Genomic DNA, 12,762 nt, shown 5'->3' with positions numbered 1-12,762 from the left:
TTAAAATGATCTAGGGTGTTGCCATGTTCATTGAATTGTGTTTACAGAGAAAGGAGTCAAGTTGAAGTGAATGATCTGCTTGATTCAACCCATTTTACTTTTGCATAAGTGGTTAAATATTCACTGCGTAAATGGTTAAATATTCACTGTGTTCCAAAACAGTATATATGCCAGAAAGTGGGCAGAGTCAGCTGGAAGGAAGAATTGTTTATTGCTCAAGTATGCCTAGTTAAAACAAAATAAAAAAAAGCCTTAAAAATTTTAAAAAGAGGGAGTATATATTTAGTGGACCTGTCTAGGCATAGTCATGACTTGTTCTCCTGTCATTTATATGATCTTGTTCTATAGTGTTTACTCTGGTATTCATTAGCACAGGACTAAAATACCTCTCATCTTTGTTTTGTCTAACAATATTTTGTACTATATTTGAAAAACAGTATGTCATCTTAAAGGTGCTTCCATTATGCTGAGACCATCATACCAGGATGATAAATCCCAAAACTTCATTCTTTGATTTAGTTAGTTCTACTGACTCCATGGAATATAAAAGATGTTTATAGCTAATATACTAACCGTGCATAGGGTAGAATACTTTAAAAATGGACTGTGAGGACTTCTGTGAAAGTCATTTCCAAAATAAATTTCTTTCTTTCTTTAAATAGGTCCTATGTATATATGGTAAAAATGTATAAAGGTACAGAGGTTTTGAGTAAAAAGTAGACTATTTATTTCCTGCAAGTTCCTCAGTTTCTCAGGTTCCTTCCCTGAAAACCATGTCTATTACCAATTTCTTATGTATTCATCTAGAGATGCATTATGAAATGTTTCTTAACACAAATGGTATTCGTAGCACATATGGTATTATACATATTTGCCTGTATCTTGCTTTTTTCATTTCATATATATATATAAAAATAAAATATATTATATAACATATATAATAATAAAGTATATATAGTGATAAAATATATATAATGTAGTAATATACAGTAATATATAGTAATATATATTAACAATTACTATAATTTAGTAATATTACTATAATATATATATTACTATAACATAGTAATATATAGTAATAATATAGTAACATATAATATAGTAATAAAATATATATAATATATATGTAATACATATATATTTGGCACTGGGGGTGCCTAAAAAATACACACAAGTGGACACTTCGGTCAGTGTTTCTCGAGCAGTGGTTCGCCGTAATCAGAAGTGTCTGGACGCTGATGGTAACCACTTTGAGCACCTCTTGTAATTGCAGAAGTCAAACGTGACTTGCATTCATCTTTTGTTATCAGTATATATTATTACAATTTTAATACAGTTTTCCTTTCTTAAAATGTGTATACATTTTTTTGGCACCATATATATATATGAATGATATACCCATCAGGACTTATAGAGCTTTCTTATTCCTTTTAAATGGCTATATAATATTCTAATGTTTGATGTAGTATGACTTCTGTAGTCCCTTATCATTAATGGACTTTTGGTTGGATCTAATCTTTTAGTATTACTAGCAATATTGCATTGAATATCCTTGGAGAGTCTTCTTTGTGTTCGTGTGCAAATATATCGGTGGGGAAAATTCCTAGAAATGGAATTGTGAGTTAAAGGTTATATTCAATATAAATTTTAAATAGGTGTTATCAAATAGCTTCTGTCTTAATTTGTACTCCTAACAGTCATGTGTGAGAGTGTCTGTTTCTCCATATCCTGGACCATACAGGTGAAAACTGGTGTCTCATAGTTTTAGTTTGCATTTTTATTATTTTGCATTAGATTGCTTATCTTATGTCAGACATTTCATAAAAACTTGTTTTTAACCTTTGTATTATAAAATATAATATCCAAGTTGAAAAGTGCACAAAACAAAGATGTTTTATAAGAAATATAACATTTCTAGCACCCTTGAAGTCCTTCTACCTCCTCTGCCAACCACTACTCCCCTTTTTCCTCCAAAAGTAAAGTTTTCACTACCTCTTTTTTATGGTAATTACTTCTTTGCTTTTCTTTATAGTTTCATATCCAGAGCATGCATCCCTGAACAGCATAGTTTTGGTTTCTCTGTTTTCTATACTTTATATAAACGGAATCATACATTATATATCCTTTTCTGTTTGGATCCTTTCATTTTGTATGATATTTGTGAGATCCATCCTTGTTATTTTGTGTAGCAGTAATTCACTTGTTTTCATTATTGTATAGTATTCCATTTTATGATTATATCACAGTTTCTCATTCTACTGTTGACAGACATTTCCAGTTTGGGGCTAATATGAATAATGACGCTATACGCATTCTTATACATTTGGTTGCATTTCTGTTGGGTACATACTAAAAAGTGGAATCGCTAGATCATATGATGTGGTATTTTTAGTCTATATTAGATAATGCCAAATTGTTTTACTAATTTATACTTTCACGAGAGTTCCTATTGTCATACATATTCTCCCATTATTGGGATGACCAGTCTTTGTAGGTTTAGCATTCTGGTGGGTATAACGTAACATCTCATTATGATTTTAATGTATTTCCCTAAATATTAATGCAGTTAAGCACATTTTTGTATGTTTATCGGCCATTTGGAAATCCTCTTTCGTGAAGTTCCTATTAAAGTTTAGAAAAAAATTTTGCCTCCTTTTCTATGCAATTGTTTGTCTTTTTCTTACTGATTTGTAGGTGTTCTTAATATATTTTGGTTACAAACCAATTTCTATGTTGTCTTAGTTTGGGTTCCAACAAAAGTAGAGCCTGTGATAAGGACTAGGATACAGGTAGCTTTTAGAGAGGGACTCCAGGAAGTAGAAGGGGGGAGTGGTAGCAGTGAGACAAGGAAGAAGGACAAACTATGATTAAGGTCACCACTGTCGGCAGCAAGGACTGGATTCCTGTAGGACCTCTGAGAAGAGCACAGAATGCCTTCCTGAAGGAAGCGCGTCCGGAGCATTTATCCAGTATGGTTTAGTTCCCTCAAGGGCCATTTACTCCCCCAACTTCCAAGCTGAGTTAGTGCTGGGCTGCCTGTACTCCCGTCTCCCTTCAGAGAAGGTCCTGAAGCAGAAGGTGGCAAGTTGCTCAGTGAGGACTGAAGATGAAATCCTTGCCAGGACCAGTGTAATCTGAGCTCACATGGAGCTGTCTGTGGCAGCTCTGGCTACAATCAGAGTGGGCCAAGGAACTCCTTTTTCAATTTTTAAAATTTTAGTTGTGTTTATTAAAAAAATTAAACAACTCAGTAATAAAAACCTTTGTTCCAAATAGATACTATGTATCTTAAAAAAATGCTTCTTGCTTGGTTTTGAGTTTTAAAGATTACTGTAGGAAGTAGGTCAAGGAACTCCTACCGTGTTTCCCTGAAAATAAGACCTAGCCAGACAATCAGCTCTAATGCGTCTTTCGGAGCCAAAATTAATATAAGACCCTGTCTTATTTTACTATAAGACCAAGTATAATATAATGTAATATAATATGATATGATATACTATAATATAATATAATACTGGGTCTTACATTAATTTTTGCTCCAAAAGATGCATTAAAGCTGATTGTCCAGCTAGGTCTTATTTCCAGGGAAACACGGTAAGTAGGGAGTAGGGGTGGTATCCTTTCTGTCTTGCGAATATCTTTACTCACGCTTTGAGGTGCCTTTTACCCTCTGTCTTTCAATGAACAGAAATGTTTAATATTTAAATAGTCAAATGACTGTCTTTTCTAGTTTAGCTAATGTTTCAATGTCTTAAGAAATCTTACCTTGAATTCATGAGGACATTCTTAAACATTGTTTGAATAGGGCATTTTTTTAAAGATATAGTTTTAATTTCTGTAAGAGACAACAAAATAATATGGCTTAAGCAAAATAGTTTCGTTTTCTCTCTGATAAAAAGTGTAGATAGAATAATTAAATCATTGGCTTGCATACTCCACTTTCCTGAAATGCAGCCATTTCCAATTTTGTTGCCCCACTTCTAATCACTATGCCTGTGATGGCTTGTCATCATGAGCACATCAAGGCAGCAGAATAGATGGAGCAAGGAAAAGGGTATTCGTTCCCCTTTAAGAATACAATAAAGAAATTGCACACATTTCATCTCAAATCTCTTTGGCTAGATGTGTGCTGTCCAATACAATAGCCCCTAGCCACATGTGGCTATTGAAAATGTGAAATACAGCTCAATATCAAATTGAGAAATTGTGTTGAATAGGGCATTTTGTTTTTGATGGTGATAAAAGTGCAGATGATTTCCCCAGGAAAATATACGTGATTATATACAACTTTGAGGTGTTCATGAAAGCTTTGAAACCTTTCCATGGAATCCTTGGAGGTTCACTGATTTCAGGTTAAGAATCTCTGGTTTTTGTTTTGCCTTTCAAATTTAGACCAATAGACCACATGGAACTTATTTTTCAGTATGATGTGAGGTAGAGGTCACATTTTATTTTATTTTTCCATATGCACATCTAATTGACCCAACATCATTTATTGAAAAAACAAACAAAATCAACCTCATCCTGTCCCATTGCTTAGTAGTGGCAACTTGTAACTTTGTCATAAATCAAGTACCTATATCTACTTAGTGTTTTTTCCTTCGTTTGGCTTTTGATTCTGTTCCTTTGGAGTAGTTTTCTCCACCTCGGACCAGTTCCTCTCTATCTTGATTACTATTGCTTTATGGTAAGTCTTGATATCTGGTAGACCAAATGTATCCTTTGTGTTTGTCAAGGTTTATTTTTGGATAGTTGGATTTTCATATAAAGTTTAGAGTCAAATTAGCAAATTATATACACACACATGCACCAAACTGTTGGAATTTTGATTGGAACTGCATTGACTCTATAGCTGACTTTGGAGAGATTGGCTTCACTACAATTTTATTTTTTATGTTTTTAAAATTTGTTTTAATTATACTTGTAGAATATCAACATATTTTCCTTTTAAAAAATTAAACCTTTATTGTAGTATGAGTATAAAGCTTCATAATTGAAGCTAAAGCCTCCACAAACATTTCCTCCCCCAGCTTGCCCTTACAATACAAGTTCCCTTCCCTTCTAATCATTGCTGTTTCAAATTTGACATTCTCATGTAGGAATTCTTTGTATATTTTGCAGACAGATATTTATACGTGTACTGGATATATTTTTCACTTAGTTTTTGGTTTTCCTTTTAATTTTGCTTATAGTTTTTTGTATATTTTGTCATTTTGACATAATTAAATGTATTTTTTATGGTTTTTGCTTTTTGTTTTATGGTTTTTGCTTCTAATAAAATTTATTAAATTTATTGGGTTGATGATGGTTAGTAAAATTATATAGATTTCAAGTGTACATTTCTATAATACATCATCTATAGATCACATTGTGTGTTCACCACCCAGAGCCAGTTCTCCTTCCATCACCATATATTTGATCCCCGTTTCCCTCTTCTATCACCTCCCCTTCCCCCTTACTCTCTGGTAACCACGAAACTGTTGTCTGTGACTACGAGTTTTTCTTTCTTTTCTGTTTGTCTTGTTACTTTGTTGTTTTCAGTTTTATATCATACATATGAGTGAAGTCATATGGTTCTTGACTTTTTCTGTCTGATTTATTTTGCTTAGCATGATAATTTCTAGACCCATCCAGTTGCAGCAAATGGCAGTATTTCATCTTTTCTTATGGCCAAGTAGTATTCCATTGTGTGTGTGGCTTCATTATAATTTTGAGTCTTTCAATCTATGAGCGTAGTGTAGCCTTCACCTTATAAAGTCTTTTATTCTCAAAATTTTTTTATAGTTTACAGCATTGAGGTCTTGCAAATCTTTCATTAGAAGGTTTAGTTAAACATTTGATATTTGTGATGATTTTATATAAATGGTATATATAAATTCATTTGCTTGGGGTTGTACATAGAAATGTAATATACTTTTTTGTACAATATCCTTGCATAAAACAAACTTGCTAAACTCATTAATTACTATTCTTTATCTGTAGATTCTTTTGAATTTTCTACCTATACGATCATATCTGCACATAATGACAACGTGTTTTCTTCTTTTCTAAATCTTATACCGGTATTTCTTTTTCTTGCCTTCTTGTACTGTTTAATATTTCTAATACAATGTTGAGAATGGAAGCAGTGATGGTGGACATCCTTGTTGTATTCTCTATCTCAAAAGAAGAAAGCTTTCAACATTTTACCATTAAGCTCGATTGTATGATATTTGCTTAAAAACAATGTTTGTTGTGCAGCTGTTGCAGACACACCATTCTGAATATGTCACTTTAGTCAAATTTGCTGATCATATTATTTTCCTATTTTTTTAAGTCCACTTATCATTTATCGAAGGAGGTATTTAAAAGTCTTTACTTTGATTATGAATTTGTCTATTTTGCTTTATATTTCTGACAAATTTAGCTAAATATTTGGAGACTACATCAGTAGGTTCATACAAATTTAGAATTGTTATATATTAGCTATATACATATATATATGTAAAAATTGGTGAGTTGACTCTTTTATTGTTAACTGTTATCTTTATTGTAATACTCTTTGCCATTTCTTGTTTGATATTAATAGAATTTTCTTTTGGTTAGTGTTTGCATGTAAAAATCTATTTACTGTTATCTTTTTTGTATCCTTATGGTTTAGAAGTGTCTCTTATAAACTATATATAATGAGTATTTTAAAATTGGAGTATTTGTCCATTTACATTTAATCTCTGAACGTCCTGTGGATCATATTTCCAATTCTGGCATGCTCTATCCTCCAACTTCTTAACTTTCTTTATATAACTTATGACCATCTAAAATATTATTTACATATTACTTAGTTATTTTGTTTATTGTTTGCCTCCCCATTAGAATGTAAACTAAATGAAGGCAGGGATTTTTGTCTATTTTATTTATTTATATATCCACATCACTAAAGAGATAGACATTAAAAAAATTTGGCCAAAATAATGACTCCATGAGCTGCATTCCATGTTCTTATTTGGAGATTTCCAAAGATACTAATTTATAAAGAAGTTCTGCAGATACAAAACCTGTTCAAGTAAGAATTTCCTAAACTTTTATGATTAGAGAAACTTATTGACAATAGGTATAGCATCTCAGGTTAGTATCTCAGGAAATGAGTATTCTATAGAACACACTTTGAAAACACTGATTTAGAAGATATAATTATTGAAGTATTCCTAAGAGATCATAGATCAGAGAACCATTTAGAGGCTCTCCAGCTGAGGAGTCGACTAAGTCAGGATTCAGCAGACTGTGTCCAGGTGGCCAAATCTAGCTCACTATTTAGTTTTGGAAATAAAGTTTTATTGGAAGACAGCCATGCCTGTTTACTTATGTGCTGTCTATGTCTGCTGTTGCTCTATGATGGTGTAGTTGAGTGGATGCAACAGAAACCATATGGCTCTCAAAGCTTAAATTATTTACTATTTGGTATATTATAGAAAAAAGTTTGCTGATCTCTGCTAATAATCGCTAAAACATTGTTGCGCACTTACTACTTTATTTGTGGTCTCAACATGTTGCTAAATATTTTATATAGATCATCTCATTTAATTATCCTAAAAATCTTTTGAGGTAGGTAATATGATTATTTTTATTTTACAGGTGAGGTAACTAAAATCCAGAGAAATTAAATAATTGACCATGGTCACACATCTAATAAGTATGACAGAGCCAGCATTTAAACCTAGCTCTGTCTTGTAGCCTTCATTCTTTCTCACTATATTCGACTGTCTTCTGGTTCTTGTTGTTTTAGTGGAGTGTGAGGTAATGGAATAAATAGTAAGGAAGGTTAAAAAAAAATTCATACTGACTTGTTTTCCTTAGCATAGTTTTCTGTAGGGCCATCCATGTTATTGCAGATGGTAAGATTTCATTCTTTTTTTTTTTATGGCAGAGTAATACTCCATTGTATAAATGTACCATAATTTCTTTATTCAATTGTCTATTGATGGGCATTTCAATTGTATCTATAGCTTGGCTATTGTGAATAGCACTGCAATAAACATAGCTATGCATATATTTTTTCGAATTAGTGTTTTGGATTTCTTTGGATGAATACCCAGGAGTGGAACTGCTGGGTCATAAGGTAGTTCTATTTTTAATTTTTTCAGGAACATCCATACTGTTTTCCATAGTAGCTATACCAATCTGCTATCCCACCAACAGTGCACAGGGCTTCCCTTTTCTCCACATCCTTGTTTGTTAATTTGTTGATGACAGCCATTCTGACAGGAGTGATGTGGTATCTCGCTGTGGTTTTTATTTGCATTTCTCTGATGATTAGTGACGTTGAGCATCTTTTCATATGTCTATTGGCCATCTATATGTCCTCTTTGGAGAAATGTCCATTCAGGTCCTTTGCCCATTGGATTGTTTGTTTGTTTTTTATTTTTTTGGTGCTGAGTTGTACAAATTTTTTTTTTTTTAAAGATTTTATTGGGGAAGGGGAACAAGACTTTATTGGGGAACAGTGTGTACTTCCAGGACTTTTTCCCAAGTCAAGTTGTTGTCCTTTCAATCTTAGTTGTGAAGGGTGCCGTTCAGCTTCAAGTTGTTGTTCTTTCAGTCTTAGCTGTGGAGGGCACAGCTCAGCTCCAGGTCCAGTTGCCATTGCTAGTTGCAGGGGGCATCCCTTGCAGGTCCACCATCCCTTGCGGGAGTCGAACCGGCAACCTTGTGGTTGAGAGGACACTCTCCAATCAACTGAGCCATCTGGGAGCTCAGCGGCAGCGCAGCTCAAAGTGCCGTGTTCAATCTTAGTTGCAGGGGGCGCTGCCCACCATCCCTTGTGGGACTCGAGGGATTGAACTGGCAACCTTGTGATTGAGAGCCCACTGGCCCATGTGGGAATCGAACCGGCAGCCTTCGGAGTTAGGAGCACGGAGCTCTAACTGCCTGAGCCACCCGGCTGGCCTGTATGAATTTTTAAATACGTTTTGGATATTAACCCCTTATCAGATGTATCATTGGCAAATATCTTCTCCCATTCAGTAGGATGTCTTTTTGTTTTGTTGATAGTTTTCATTCTGATTAGTGTTGTATAGAGCCTATCCTAATAGAAAGGAGAAAGTAAGGAAATATTTTAAGGGCAGTCATGCTAAAAATAATAACAATTGCTACCATTTATTGAGTAAGTGCCAGGAGGAGACTGTACTAATTGCTTTACATAATATCTCATTTAACCTTAGCAACAAATCAGTGAGGCGGAATGTTCTTATTATGTGCATTTGATAGATGAGGAAACTGACGTTACTTATCAAGGAAAAAGTAGTTAATCTATCTTATTCCATATCTTCAGAGGAATATTTAGTGCTAATTCAAAGGAAGTTAGCTAATTCTATTGGCTAAATTAAAACTCTATTATACAATAGAATATATATACACCACATGAACATTTTCCTGTGGTATTACCTAGGATTCTAAATAGAAGTTTAAATTACCACACAATATTATGCCTAGTAATGGGCTATATTTTCCTTAAACTTTCCCCTATTTTTGGATATGGAATATAGAATTCACATTATTAATTAAGAATATTTATTTGCATGCTAATCTCAGTGCAGAAAAAACCTCTTTAAATGTTGATCAAGGTAGTGACATTTGCAAGTGTAAGCTCTATAAAATAGTAGAATTGCATACTTTTTTACTGCTTAATTTATTTTTTTCAATGAAAACGTTCAGCATTATAGAAATTTAGAAAAATACAAAAAGTGGAAAGAAAAGATGATTTTCCACTAGTCTCAGCCTTTGTTAACAGCTATACTCTTTCTAGTTTTCTTCTTAAGCATTGGCTTTTATGTTTTAAAAAGTATGTAAATATAAATTTTTGTTCCTTTTTTTTTGCGTCACATTGTGACATGAGTATTTTCCCATGCTATTACTCAGGATTCTAAATAAAAATTTTAATAACCACATAATATGCCTAGTGAGTAGAATATATTTTACTTAAATTTCCCTTCATTTTTAGAGCTAGGTTACTTCAAATTATTATTATTGTTATTGCCATTTTATCCCTTTTTTTCCTTTTGCATTTTAAATTATAAAAGTAAACATGCTCATGTCCAAGTTCAAATATGGAAACATGTGAGTGAAAATGTTCATCCCACTATGAATACTTTTCTGGGTATTCTTTTAAAATTTTTCTATGCCTATATAAGCACATTTGTACCTATCTTTATTTTACATAAATGGGATCTATTACTTGCCTCTTTGGTTTTACTCTTTAAAATAATGCTAGAATAAATATATCTGTGCAAAACTATTTTTGTGTTTTTTGACTGTTTCCTTAAGACACATTCTTAGAAGTGGAGCTGGGTCAAAGTGATAGACATTGTAAAGGCTTTTACTAAATTTGCCAAATTTAAAACATTGCTGTTTTAGGAAGGGTATGCTAATATCACCAAATAATAGATCAGGCTATTATTATAACTTCTATGAAGTTTATGGAAAAGTGGTGTGCCAATTCCTGAAAACCTTTTTATAAAGGCCTAATCATTTATGATCTAAGCAGATAATTATGTAATGTAGGCATATCACATTTATATCCATATATGTTATGGATATAACATATTTACATATATATTTGTGCATTTATAGTATGTATATTAACGCACTGAATTTGTTTAACTGGGGAAGGTTTAGTCACTTTTTTTCCTCTATAATAGATTAAAACCTGCCATTTTAGATTTAACCTTGTTATTCTTACTGATATTAGTTAGGATTATCTTTTTCAGTGTCATTTTTTGAGGTCATAATTTTGTTTTTAAAAAGTTGTACTTGAATCTTAATTAATTTTTTCCCTATTTTTAAATTTATTTTAAAATAAAAAGCTTGTTTTCTAATTATACAAGATATGAATGCCAAGGCATGTAAAAAAATTCAGACAATAGGAAATGAATCGAAAAAATAGAAAGTTTCACGTATAATCTCAACACTCATTACTAACCTTTTACTGCATAGCCTTTCTTTTTCTATTTATGTAAATATCTATATATAGATATCAACACTCATAAATAACGTTTTGCTGTATATTCTTTTTTATGTTCATATGCATACATACCCATACAACAATTTTATATCTTTATACTAATGGAATATATATATATATATATACTTCGTTAGCCTAATGCCCTCCACCTCCAGTAACAATAGGCTGTGGATATATTTCTTGTTGATAAATGTGGACATATGCCACAATTATAATGACTGCAGTGTACTCTATTTTGTGGCTGTACCCTACTTAGTGATGAAACTTTGGTTGTTTCCAGGAACTTGCCATTATAAATAATATTTCAGTGAATATTTTGTACAAATGCCTTTTACCCACTTGCCCAATCATTTTCTTAGGCTACAATAGAAATAGAATTTTTGTATCAAAGGAGATGTACATTTAAAAGTTGGAGGCATTGGAATGAGCATCTTTTGCGTTTACTTACACTTTTCCATATTGTTTGAATTTTTTCCATAAGTGATATAGGGAATTCAGAATTGTCAAGTTGCCCTCCAGAAAGGTTGTGCTATATTACATTTTTAGCAGTGAATGAGAGTGCCCAATTCCTCATGCTCATGAATGTTTAATATTAATAAAATTTTAAATCTTTGCTAACATGTGATCTTGTATTGAGTTATGAATAGTTGTATTGCTTAGCATTTTAAAAATTGTGATATTTAATACATTTAAGCTTATTTGCTTTTTCCATTTTCTCATTTGTAAATATTCCATTTATTTTTGTGGCTTATTTTTTTGTTTTTTCCTTATTGGTTTGTTGGAGCTCTTAATATTCCTCTTTGTCACACCATGCCAAAAAATACACTTTTTTCAGTTTGTGGTTTGTCTTTTAACATTGTTAATGGTATTTTTTGTAATACAGAATTTTAAGATTGTTTTTAAAAAATTTTTTTATTGGGGAATATTGGGGAACGGTGTGTTTTTCCAGGGCCCATCAGCTCCAAGTCATTGTCCGTCAATCTAGTTGTGGAGGGAGCAGCTCACTGGCCCATGTGGGAATCGAACCTGCAACCCTGTTGCTCAGAACTCATGCTCTAACCAACTGAGCCATCCGACCGCCCCTAAGATTGTTAATGTAGTCAATTTTATTAATCTTTCCTTGTTTTAATGTCATGCTTAGATTTTTCTTATCTAAAGATTATGAAAATAGCTCTCAAAGATTATTTATGTTTTTTGTTTTTTACATTTAAAAAATCAATTTCAACTTCATTTTAGTGTAAAGTGTGAGGTAGGGATTCAGTGTTATTTTTTCCAAATATCTACTCATTGTTAACAACACTTATTGAATAGTTTATCATTTCTCCACATATAAATACTAAATTTTTCTATAAGCTGTCATCTATTTCTAGATTTTCTGTTGTTCATTGGTCTCCCTATTTATTATTCCAGTGCCAATAATATACTGTTTTAATGTCTGTACTTTTGTAATATTTATATCACACATTTTAAAGCTATAATTTATTAAGATTATTTTATTCTTGGAAAGAAATTAAACTTGTACATTTAATTTTAAAATCACCTCAAATTTAAATTTTTTACTTAATGCATAAAGCAACATTCTTGACCTTATAATATTTCTCAGTAGGTTTTGTAAGTTTGCATATTGTATATGAGATATAGTACATGCCAAATATTTTCATTTTATTTTAGAAGAAAGTCTGTTCCATTCAGCAGAATTGTTCTGGGAAGCTACTCTGAGGTAGCAGATACAAGAAGGGGGTTTTGGATTTTAGAGGCTGATGTGT

General features: G+C 32.2%; 1 protein-coding gene across 10 annotated transcripts in view; it reads left to right on the top strand.

Annotated features, from left to right (window-relative positions):
* Window positions 1–12,762, top strand: part of SOX6 (SRY-box transcription factor 6) — a 595,594-nt gene that overhangs the window by 79,385 nt on the left and 503,447 nt on the right. The window lies entirely within an intron of this gene.

This window comes from Rhinolophus sinicus, linkage group LG06 (assembly GCF_036562045.2).
Source record: "Rhinolophus sinicus isolate RSC01 linkage group LG06, ASM3656204v1, whole genome shotgun sequence".
Taxonomy (NCBI): domain Eukaryota; kingdom Metazoa; phylum Chordata; class Mammalia; order Chiroptera; family Rhinolophidae; genus Rhinolophus; species Rhinolophus sinicus.
Note: the sequence above shows the minus strand (reverse complement) of the source record. Positions and strands in the feature narration are given on the sequence as shown.